This window comes from Strongylocentrotus purpuratus, unplaced genomic scaffold, assembly GCF_000002235.5.
Source record: "Strongylocentrotus purpuratus isolate Spur 01 unplaced genomic scaffold, Spur_5.0 spur5_scaffold_15, whole genome shotgun sequence".
Taxonomy (NCBI): Eukaryota; Metazoa; Echinodermata; class Echinoidea; order Camarodonta; family Strongylocentrotidae; genus Strongylocentrotus; species Strongylocentrotus purpuratus.
Genome location: NW_022145600.1, coordinates 30041328 through 30052047, shown reverse-complemented (window position 1 = coordinate 30052047; position 10720 = coordinate 30041328). Strand labels below are relative to the sequence as shown.

At 33.7% G+C, this 10720-nt stretch overlaps 1 long non-coding RNA gene across 1 annotated transcript; it reads right to left on the bottom strand.

The window, feature by feature from the left end:
- Window positions 1-1263: 1263 nt before the first annotated feature.
- Window positions 1264-9711, bottom strand: LOC115924297. The gene is made up of 3 exons (XR_004064272.1): window positions 9609-9711; window positions 2062-2125; window positions 1264-1389 (listed from the first exon to the last, which is right to left on the bottom strand). It is a non-coding gene; the product is annotated as an uncharacterized LOC115924297 (long non-coding RNA).
- Window positions 9712-10720: the final 1009 nt, after the last annotated feature.

Below are 10720 nucleotides of genomic sequence, written 5' to 3'. Positions count from 1 at the left end.
CTACAACCTGTGCATTCCCAGTCAAGTGAGTGAACCACTCGACTTCGACACATCGATTTCACTGAGTTCATTCACCACACATTTTTGAGGTATTTACCGTCGTGTGACACCCCTTCCTCCAAGTGATGACGTTCACAGCAGAGTAGGCTGTCGTCAGCCTCCTCAGTATGTTCTGTTGGATTGACCCTTTTCTGTGAGATATAATGAAAAGAGAAAATACACACTGAGCCGATTTCGATAACAACGACCAGAAATATCAATTAAATATATAAATAAACAGTGTGGAATAAAATTTAAAAAAACTACATACAAGCAAATGAATAGCTATCTTGTTTTAAAGGACTGGGAAGATCAGGAAAATACATATAATTTTTGCTAATCAAAGGTTTCATATTTCATGTAATACGACAGAACATTAGGCCTAAGGATTTCTTCACTTGCACGTCCTTGCCTTTGAGGCTTTGACAGAAGGCATCTTCACCTATAGGAGTCGACATTATCCAGGATTTAATGACAGAAGGACTAACATTAACGATTTTGATTAGCTCATCACGAAAAATCCCATGCATGCTGTCAGGTGCTGTGATAAGGGCTCCTTTCCGAGTCCGAGACACGGCCGGTTTTTTGGAGGAAGCATCTGACTGTGTTCTCTCTCGATGGGGCTGCGATGGCTGTTGATCGGGTGTGGTTGTTCTGGACATCAAGGCCTGTAGTTGGCTGCACCACTCGTCCCTCTGCTCTCTGCGCAAATGAATAGAACGGCTGGGTAAAATGTTCTATTATGACGTTCTCAGTTTCAAACACCTTACATATCCATGATGCGAATGACGATTAAAAAAAAAAAAGCTATTAATCATAGGGTGTCGATTCTTCTTCAAACTAATGAATTGAAATACTTCTTTTGTTGCGCCTTTTTAATAAGGGAATCAATAAACTAATTACTCTGCCACCGTGACAATCACTTCTACTACTGTAACTTCTCATAGGCACTCATCATACTTCATCCAATAAATCTATTTTTCTTTTTCAAGTCAGAATTGCTGTTGCGAATGCTAGATTGTTTGCATAAATAGTATACGTTCTTTGTTTACTACTTTGAACCATATATCTTATCAATTTCACCTGTTTACTGAATGTTGTTGTTGCTTACCTTGTATGTGTGCGTATATATGTATGTTTAACCCCACTTCCACTACCGGTGATGCAAATATAGTTGTCATGCTTTGCCTTGACCTTCTTCGGGACCTTGCTACCCTCTTTCACGGTTGCGAAGGACTGTACTTTGATCATTGACTTTGGTTCTTCGGATCCATCGTTGAATATATGAACCTCTGTACACTCCCCAACGCCACGTGAAACTAGCTTGCAGATCACCATTTGTTCTTTGTCCTGCAATGTGCATATATTATCAATTTGATGTATTCTTTAATCATCATCACCACGAACACGTTTGATCGATGTCATTCTTTCAATAGTCATTAAAAACACACCAAAGGATTGTTGTTGGGTCTTTGCTGTATATGTCTTCAATCATTAAAAACTAAATAGCTGACAATTACAATTAACCTAAATTCCATTTTAAAAAAGTTCACAGAAAGTCAAGTCAATTACCTTTGTTCTATTGTTGACTATCATAAAACGCTTAGATTAAATACATAGCAAAATGAATGATACTTGAATTAGTAGTGTACGAAATAGTATATCCACAATAACATCATTATTATCCTCTTAATTGGTGATTACTTAAGATTCAGGCGCCAGTTTCTCGACACCATCATAATTCTAAATTCGCGGACACCACATAGAAGAGCGTGTTTTCTATGGGTTGTCCAAGAAGTTGGACTTATGACGGTTTCGAGAATCAACCCCCAGTATTTTGAAATAACCCTACTTATCTCGTATTGTGTTAGAACAAGTAACATACAGTTTCCATCTCTTTCAGATCAAAATTTTCTTATAAACTCCAGTTTTCTTCAGGGTGTTAATATATCTAACTTTTATTGATAAGATAAAAAAAATGTAATGAATAATTATAATTGACAACGCCTGGACATCTCTTACCTTATGGCCTATGCGCCCTGCCTTGTACAAAAACATGGGTTTTTCTGTTGCCACAGACATGGTTCTGAAAGACAAAACATTTCGACACTTCTTCAATGTCTGTAATTATTATACTAGCTGACAGAATATAATCTATTTCTTTGATATAAAAGGGGTCTTGATACAGAGGACATTCCGTTTATTGGATTCGTTCGACGTTTCATAAAATCGTCCCCTACCCCAAAAGGCTGTAACATTTTTTTATTACCAATGGCATTCACGGCCCTAATGCAGGCAGCTCAGGAGTAATCATTAACAAAGTAGTAGATTTTAAGATTTTGAAATATGTTTAAGTTCAGGCATTTTGTTCAATTATGCTAAAAAGCATACTATGTACACCACGGTGGTTGATAATACGATCTTGCAAATGCCCACGGGTGTCTGGAAACAAAACAATACTGCCTTTTTATGGGAATATTTCTGTTTCTTCAAAATTATATTAGGTCGCTGATCATATAGATAAAAATAACAATAATGTTAATAAAATAATAATAACAATAATAATAAATAATGAGATTTGTAAGTCTCAAAGTGCACTTGTGCAAATAAAAATAAAATAATAATAACAATAATAATAAATAATGAGATTTGTAAGTCTCAAAGTGCACTTGTGCAAATAAAAATAAAATAATAATAACAATAATAATAAATAATAAGATTTGTAAGTCTCAAAGTGCACTTGTGCAAATAAAAATGAAATAGTATATGCGTAATACATAAAAGGGCAACATGAATTAGATAGAATATACAAATTTGAAAGAGAACAATATTTTTTAGCCAAATTAAACATAAACATTTTTAAGCACTTCAACTGAGCATTCCAAAGCAAAGGCCTTCCATGAGCAAAGGTTCCCCCTCAACATTGAGCTTAGGTAGAACAAGTAATCCGAGTTTTGAGAGCGTAAATGCAATGATTTCTCAAAACAAGGTTCCCGTCGGTGTTACTTTTCATAAATGTAGTGTTTTCATCATTGCATCATGAGTTCAATGGATGATTCATTGCTTTTCTATTCCCTTATGCAACCAGATGTGAAAATGGGTACTACAGATAACAATAAAAACGTCCATACATTGAAATTCCGTTTGTTGAGATGAGGGGATTCTAGATCTTTATATTCGGTGAATCTAGGTTCCTATCATGTGGTCATCGCCAGGTCATATGGCATTTACATACACCAAGGCTTTTGTCATCCGACCGGGTTCCGATTTCTCTCATGGGTATGGAGTGGCAAAAGAAGATTAATGGCTTGCCAAAGGACATCATATATTACATCTTCTGAACCGGGTCAGAGTATGCAAGTCGCAGTTCATGCAAGTTCATATTTGATAAACAGATATTGATGAATATGCATGTCACCATAAATAGACTCGATACATAATAACATCAAAGAAAACCAATGACATCGTAATTTGTAACAGATTTCAATTGACCCAGAGAAGCCCTATGGGCAAATATTTGGGACACTATATTGTCAACGTTTAAAAATTAATCTGTGTCGAGTCTCTTTCAAACTTCACTCCGTCGCAAATTATGTTTTTCTAATGGATAGTATATTTATTCCAATGGTATCGTAGTTGGTAATATATTGCACAATCGTAGACTTTAAAACCCCCGAAATTTCGTCTGTTCAAATAGTATTCATTTTGAGAGCTAATGAGGCGAGGGATGTAGAACTGTTCATTGTACAGAATGAAACCATGAACTGAACCGTCACAAATAAGTCGGAATGTAGGAAAAATAACTTATTTGTCATGGGTACCACTCCCGCACATTTTTTCAGAATAAAAAAAAGAAAAAAGAGATTTGGTGGTCATAAAATGTGTAAAAAAAAATATAAAAAAGTGTAAAATACTCTTTCAATCAATTTTAAAGAAAAAAGGTGAAAAATGAATGATGAAATTGATTTGCAAATTTCTGGGTTTTTTTTTTTCTCTAAACTTTTATTTGATTATCATTCTTTTAAAAGGTACCAAACTTAGTTTATTATGAACAATATACATTTTCATGAGAAAACAAAATTCCATGATTCCAGGTATTGGTTAAAATGATCATCATAACTTCATTATGCCCAAAATAACGAGATCAATCATTCTCTGAACTGGTGGGCTACAACACTGGAAATACCCAAACACATTTATTCTTTCCTGTTGTCATCAAAACTGTTTATTCAAGATATCAGAAGTTTCAAAAGCTTATTGTCCGTCAGTCTATTCCTGTCGGTCTCACAATGTATTACATATATCTTTTTGAACAGTGAATTAAGTTATCCCTGTTCCTGTACTTTAGGAAAGTAAACCCATTCTCCCACGCACCCTTCGCAAGTAGTTCAGACTAAAAAGTAAAAATTTATAAATACTGTCATCCTCGATAGCCGTGATTTGCATCGATGATGACAATCTCCATCTATTATTCTTCATTGTCAATTCTTTATTATTCTCTACTTCATTCTTTCTCCTTGTCCTCTTTTGTACACTCTACGTAATACGTCAGTACTTTTTTTGGGGGGGAGAAATAAGTAATAACTCTTATTGCAAAGTTTTTAGGAAATTATCACTATAGGAAATATCATTTTGACTAGAATATGAATAGTGTGAATTTTACACTTTTTTTTATCAAATTCAATCAGTGTTTATATCCTTAAAATCATACTAAACATTAACATAGATCATTAATCACTATAGGAAATATCATTTTGACTAGAATATGAATAGTGTGAATTTTACACTTTTTTTTATCAAATTCAATCAGTGTTTATATCCTTAAAATCATACTAAACATTAACATAGATCATTAATTTTGCCTCAAAAAGTCGGTCTCTATTTTCGCTTAAATAATCCCCGACTTCTCGATTGAAGGCTTTTACCTGAATAGACTGTTGATATTTTTGTCAACGTACCCGCCTATGGTGTATTTAGAGGAATTAAGAAAGAGAAAGATTATACAAGAAAGGGAAAGAAAGGAAAGGGATGATAGTATAATTAATTTATGTGGAATTGAAAATAAAGTTGAGTTCTGGTATGCGATTGTATTGTGAAAAAAAACGGTACGGAATGTGTTTCTCATTTTTAGGCTGTTACATGTCATATTAAGAATATGAAGGCATTTCAAGAGCCATGCTTTTCAGTAAAAAAAAATTGTCTTTGATGTTCTTCCACACTTGCATAACGACAATGAAAATACTAACAAATTATTATTCACCTATCCCCAGAAATCAAGCTTCTCTTAAAACACATCCACGGTTTTTGTTTTTTATCGTGTTTGTACAAAACGAGGTGAAAGGGAAAAGAGGAATCGAAAAAAAGTACAGAGGGAGTGTAAGAGAATCATAGTGCTAACTTGTTCAACATTACAAGATTTTAAATCGCAATTGTTGTCATATTAGATGACTATTAAAGTAGACGGTTATGCAAATTTATCTGGTCAATTTCAACAAGATTACTTTTGATTTTGGACTGGTGTTAAAAAGTTGATTGACTAATATAAAATTCCCACGTTAAAGATAGTTTTGATTTCTATTCTATTGTTAAATAAACGTCAGACATGTCAAACGAATCTATCACAGGAACCGTCCTGATTTTTATTTGTCGAAGGAAACCGTTAACACATGAAAATATCACAACAATCATGACAATATTAAACATTTAAGATATGTGCATTTTCTTTCAATGATTAAGTGAAATTTAGCCACCCCTTCCTTTGCATATGCCTTGTGATAAAAACACAAAAACATCGTATTAAAAACTACGTAGTTTACTGGTTCTCAAAAACGCAAACTTCAAGTTACTGTTTTGTTTTCATTTGCACCATGTCACCATTTATTTCGTCTGGAATTTAGAATTTAAGCAACCTTTAATTCTTCTTTTTATAATATCAATTCAATGTTGTTATTATGGATTCTTAAAATATTTTTGCACAATAAATCTGGAAAGTAAGAAGCAAATGCTGGTGTTCGCCATCATATGAACTAAATTGTTTACTAGTTTTTTCTTTAGTTTTCATGATTAATGTCTCTTCCTCCTCGTCACAATTATATTAAAAAAGAATTATGGAAAATTAATATTATACGAAAACTGACCCGAACAAAATTGTTTGATTAAAGAATCACCTGACTCCATAATAAAGGCTATATGTTCCTCCTATGTACTAAAGAAAGGTGGTCAACATGAGATCACGAGTACCCATGCTATGCCAGAGCTAATCAGACAAACGATTTTACCATTATTATTAGTGTTATTGTTAATATAATTTTTATTGTTAGCATCATTGTTATTATTATTATTATCATCATCATTATCATTACTATCATCACCATTATCATTATTATCTGATCATTACTATTATTTATCCTTGTTCTTCTTTTTCTTCATTATTCATGAGATATAATATTAGGTATAGCGCACCAAAAATAAGTACAACAAACACATGTTTATTGATGATTGCAAATGATCAAGCTTTATGAAAGCTTCAAAAAATAAAAAACAGAATTGAAATCGGTCCATGCATTGTGATTCTATACCATTTTTTTGAAATCGCAAAATTGCCGAAAAACCTGCCAGAAATGGTCAAATATTATTGGCAAAAATGGCAAAATTCGACAAAGTTGACAACTTAATTCATCACTTTCTCGGACACAAATAATAAATTAAATTATCAGACACTGAAGTATCATATTTGTGGTAAAAAATACGAAAAAGAAAATTCATATATCTATTACCGTTTTGAAACAGAAGCCAACAAAATAAATCATTTTTGCCATTTTTGCGAATCTGCAGATATGAAAAAGTTGTGAAAATAACTAAGTCCGCCTAATTAATATGCGCATATGTAATCAAATCAAAACCGAACATGATACATCAGTGAAACCTATATATATGAGACAGGTATGTAAATATATTTTATTTGAAGAAAAAAATCATGAATATTCATCAAATATGCAAATTAGGTCATTTCAGCTAATTATATATATATAGGAAAGTCAAACTGTTCATTTTGTTGGCATTTTTTAAATCATATATTTATAGATAATATTTACACCAAATATTTTTGCAATGCTAATAAAATATGGCGATAGAAATTACTTGGATTACTCAGAAAAACCGATCAAATTATAAGAATCTGCAGACTTTCAGCTACATCACAGTATATTTTTCTTTTTAAAAAATGTCAGATTTGAGGATTTATGACGATTTTCCGAGAAGCCATTCAACAGGCCATAACATTCCACAGGGACTGAATTTCAGAGTAACAAAAAATTTGGTGACCTCAGTATAATTGTGGCTACCTTGAGTGTAAAACACAAATTGATTCAATGAGTGAAACACATGAGGGTATTGCATTTTTTGTAGGGGAGTTTTATACATTGAGGTGCATTTTCACCACGCAGAATAGCAGCGCGAGTCAATGGGCGATCAGCGGGCCATGTCACACAATGGCTGAAAAGACAATATTCTAATTAAATCATTAAACATATTTCCCACATGCCTATAACAATGAAACTACACAGAATTTTAATTAAAGGTATGCTTGAAATATATGTGAAATAAAAATTTAAAAATATTGTTCAGTTTTTTTTTTTAAATTTACAAAAATTGCTATTTCTACCAACTGACTGCTGTTGTGTGTGTGTGTGTGTTCACCCTAATAATATGTTTAAGACAAACCGCTTTTCACGAGCCCCCAGGAGGCGCGATAGCTCAGTCGGTAGAGCAGTGGTCTCGTAATCCGGTGACCCGGGTTTGAAACCAAGGCGATGCGCTAGTGCCCTTTGGTAAGGCCAGGTAAAATAACCACCACTACGACCACAAATCAAACAGTCCTTGTGCAACCTTTCAAAAGTGAATATATCTTTGTCGGAAGAGGGAATGAAGAAAATATATTATGCTAATATTATACTTCAAAACACCTGTACAATAACCTTTGTATCATTATGATCTATGCGGGTGTTTGTGGGTGCATGTGTTTTTGTGTGTGTAGAATTCGTATTGCACCTAGGATATTAAATTTTTATTGTTTTGGGATCAATACAAAAACTATGGAAAAGAATATTCAAAACCATACGATACAGTCAACAAAGTACATAAGGAGGCAAGCAAAAAATATAACATTGTGATCTTATTTTGCCACTGTTTTGTTTCTTATATTAAATGGAGTATTTCTGTTTACTTGTATGGAAATGTATATGTTTTTAGTCGCATTACTGCAGACATTATTATTATTGGTGTTATTTTTAGTATCTCTTTTTTCTTAAAGCTATTCCACAATGTAGAAGTACATGAGCATGTAGTATAATCATACTGCCATGTTTTTGGTTGTTAAGCTAAATAGAAAATAGTACAATATCATGATATTTTGCTATTAAACTCATATGAAATACTATAGCCGGGACTATAGCTCTCGCAGACATGCATGAATAAATCAAATACAGCCACATCAATAAAGTGATTAGCTGGGGAATCTTCACTACTTCTGAAGAGAAAAAGCATTTACTTTGTTTTGGTTTTTGTTGTAAATAAAGTGTCATATAGAATTGTAATGTTTAATAATCACGAATTCCACTTTAAGTATAAACTAATGTTGTTGTTTTTTTGCATTTTTGCTCTCATGCGCGCGCTCTCTCTCTCTCTCTCTCTGTGCTAGAAACAGTGGTCATGGATGTTGTTTCGTTCAAAAATTGGGTGAGAAAGCTGCCAGGATTTTTCTTTTTAATTAGAAAATGCATCAAAATATGAATATGACTAATTTAATAATAACACAGTAAGCAAATGCTTATTTGATTCCAATACCTTTAAACCATCAACATTTACAGTAGGTGGTGTTCATTTATCAGCTTTTCAATTGATGAGTTGAATAGAGAAAAATCTAATTTAAAACAAATGTTTTGTGGAGTGTAACGTCATCAAAATCTATTTTGGGAATTTCTAAATTTTTCTTCATTTTCCGAATGAGCATAACAAATAATGTCCGAATGTCGAAAACCAAATACGAGCCAGAGCAATATAACACTGAGTTCCTGTAGGACATCTATTTATTCAGATGGTCATATCTCAGCCAATACTTAACATATTCAATTGGTTTTCGACATTCGGATATTATTTTTTATGCTCTTTTGGAAAATGAAGAAAAAAAATTGAGAAATTCTAATAATAGATTTTTATGATGTCACAGCTAAAGGGAAGTCAATGTGGATATATACACACACCCCTCCCCCATTTCTCTCTCCCTCTCTCTCTCTCTCTCTCCCACTCTCTCTCTCTCTCTCTCTCTCTACTTTTCTCATTCTAGAGTTCGACAAACAAACAACAAATATCCAGAAAATACAAAAGGTGTTGCTAAAAAGTTTAAATCGAAAGAGAAATTGAGTCCCGCTCTTAATTCTAAACCACTACTGACAATCCTCCATGAATACGGCAAATATCATCAAAATTCAAGTCTGCAATCAGAATGGGATATACAGTGTTAGATTTATCATGCTAACCATGAGCTAATTAGCTGCATTATTTAAACTCACCTCTCCTTCCCCGACATACTGCCTAGCCCTAGGTAGATACTATCTGACAGTTGGCTAAGCTGGCGATGAGACTTGACCGTTGAACGATTATCACTGTATACTACCCCTCTGAATGCTTCCTGTCTACCAGAGTGCCAAAGTTTAAAGTTGTTGTTCACTTTACTTCCTCAACTTTCGTAAGGGGAATACCCGATGCGATAACGTAGTCTGCTAATTCGGGGATATATCGTACTACCCCTCTGAATGCTTCCTGTCTACCAGAGTGCCAAAGTTTAAAGTTGCTGTTCACTTTACTTCCTCAACTTTCGGAAGAGGAATACCCGATGCGAACGTAGTCTGCTAATTCGGGGATATATCGTAACCAGGAGGTCCCGGATGCGTCATTTTTTTCTGCGGCACAGATTGGGGCTTTTTTAAGAGGTCTTGATTTAACCCTAACCCTAACCCTAACCCTAAACTCTCCCATAGGCTCAACACGCGCCTAACCCCAATCTGTGCCGCAGAAAAAAATAACGCGTCCCGGATTTGAAAACAAGTCAGTGATAGTGCCCTTTGGGCATTGATCCTCATTACCAGGTCCCTTGGAAAGGACATAAAACTTTGGCCCCTGGCTGCTTATTTACAAGTTTACACATGCTTTCTTAGCAGTCATGTCAAACAACCAATCAAAAACAAATTGTCAAAGCAGTCGTTTGGAACATTTTGAATATGTTTGAGTTCAGGAGTTTTGTTCTATTTCTTCGAAAAAAAAGCAAACAATGTGGTATTACATCACAGTGATAACTATTATCCTTTTACAAAAATTATTTATTGCAGTCAAGAGGAAGTTTGGTCCAAAGACAAACATAACGGTTACATAACTAATGACAAGAAGAATTAACGATTAATAGATTATTCATCCTTTCAAACTTGGGATATTGAAGCACAAAAGAGAATATTTCCCGATATCTTCATATTTTGAAATTCCAAAGAGAATTATTTTTTCAAAAAATATAGATATATGTACAGAAATACGGATACATGTTTAACACGATGACATGCAAAATATAGAATTATACTGAACTCATGGCGAGAAAGCTCTAAGTTGATGTGTAACAGTATCGATACCGTTT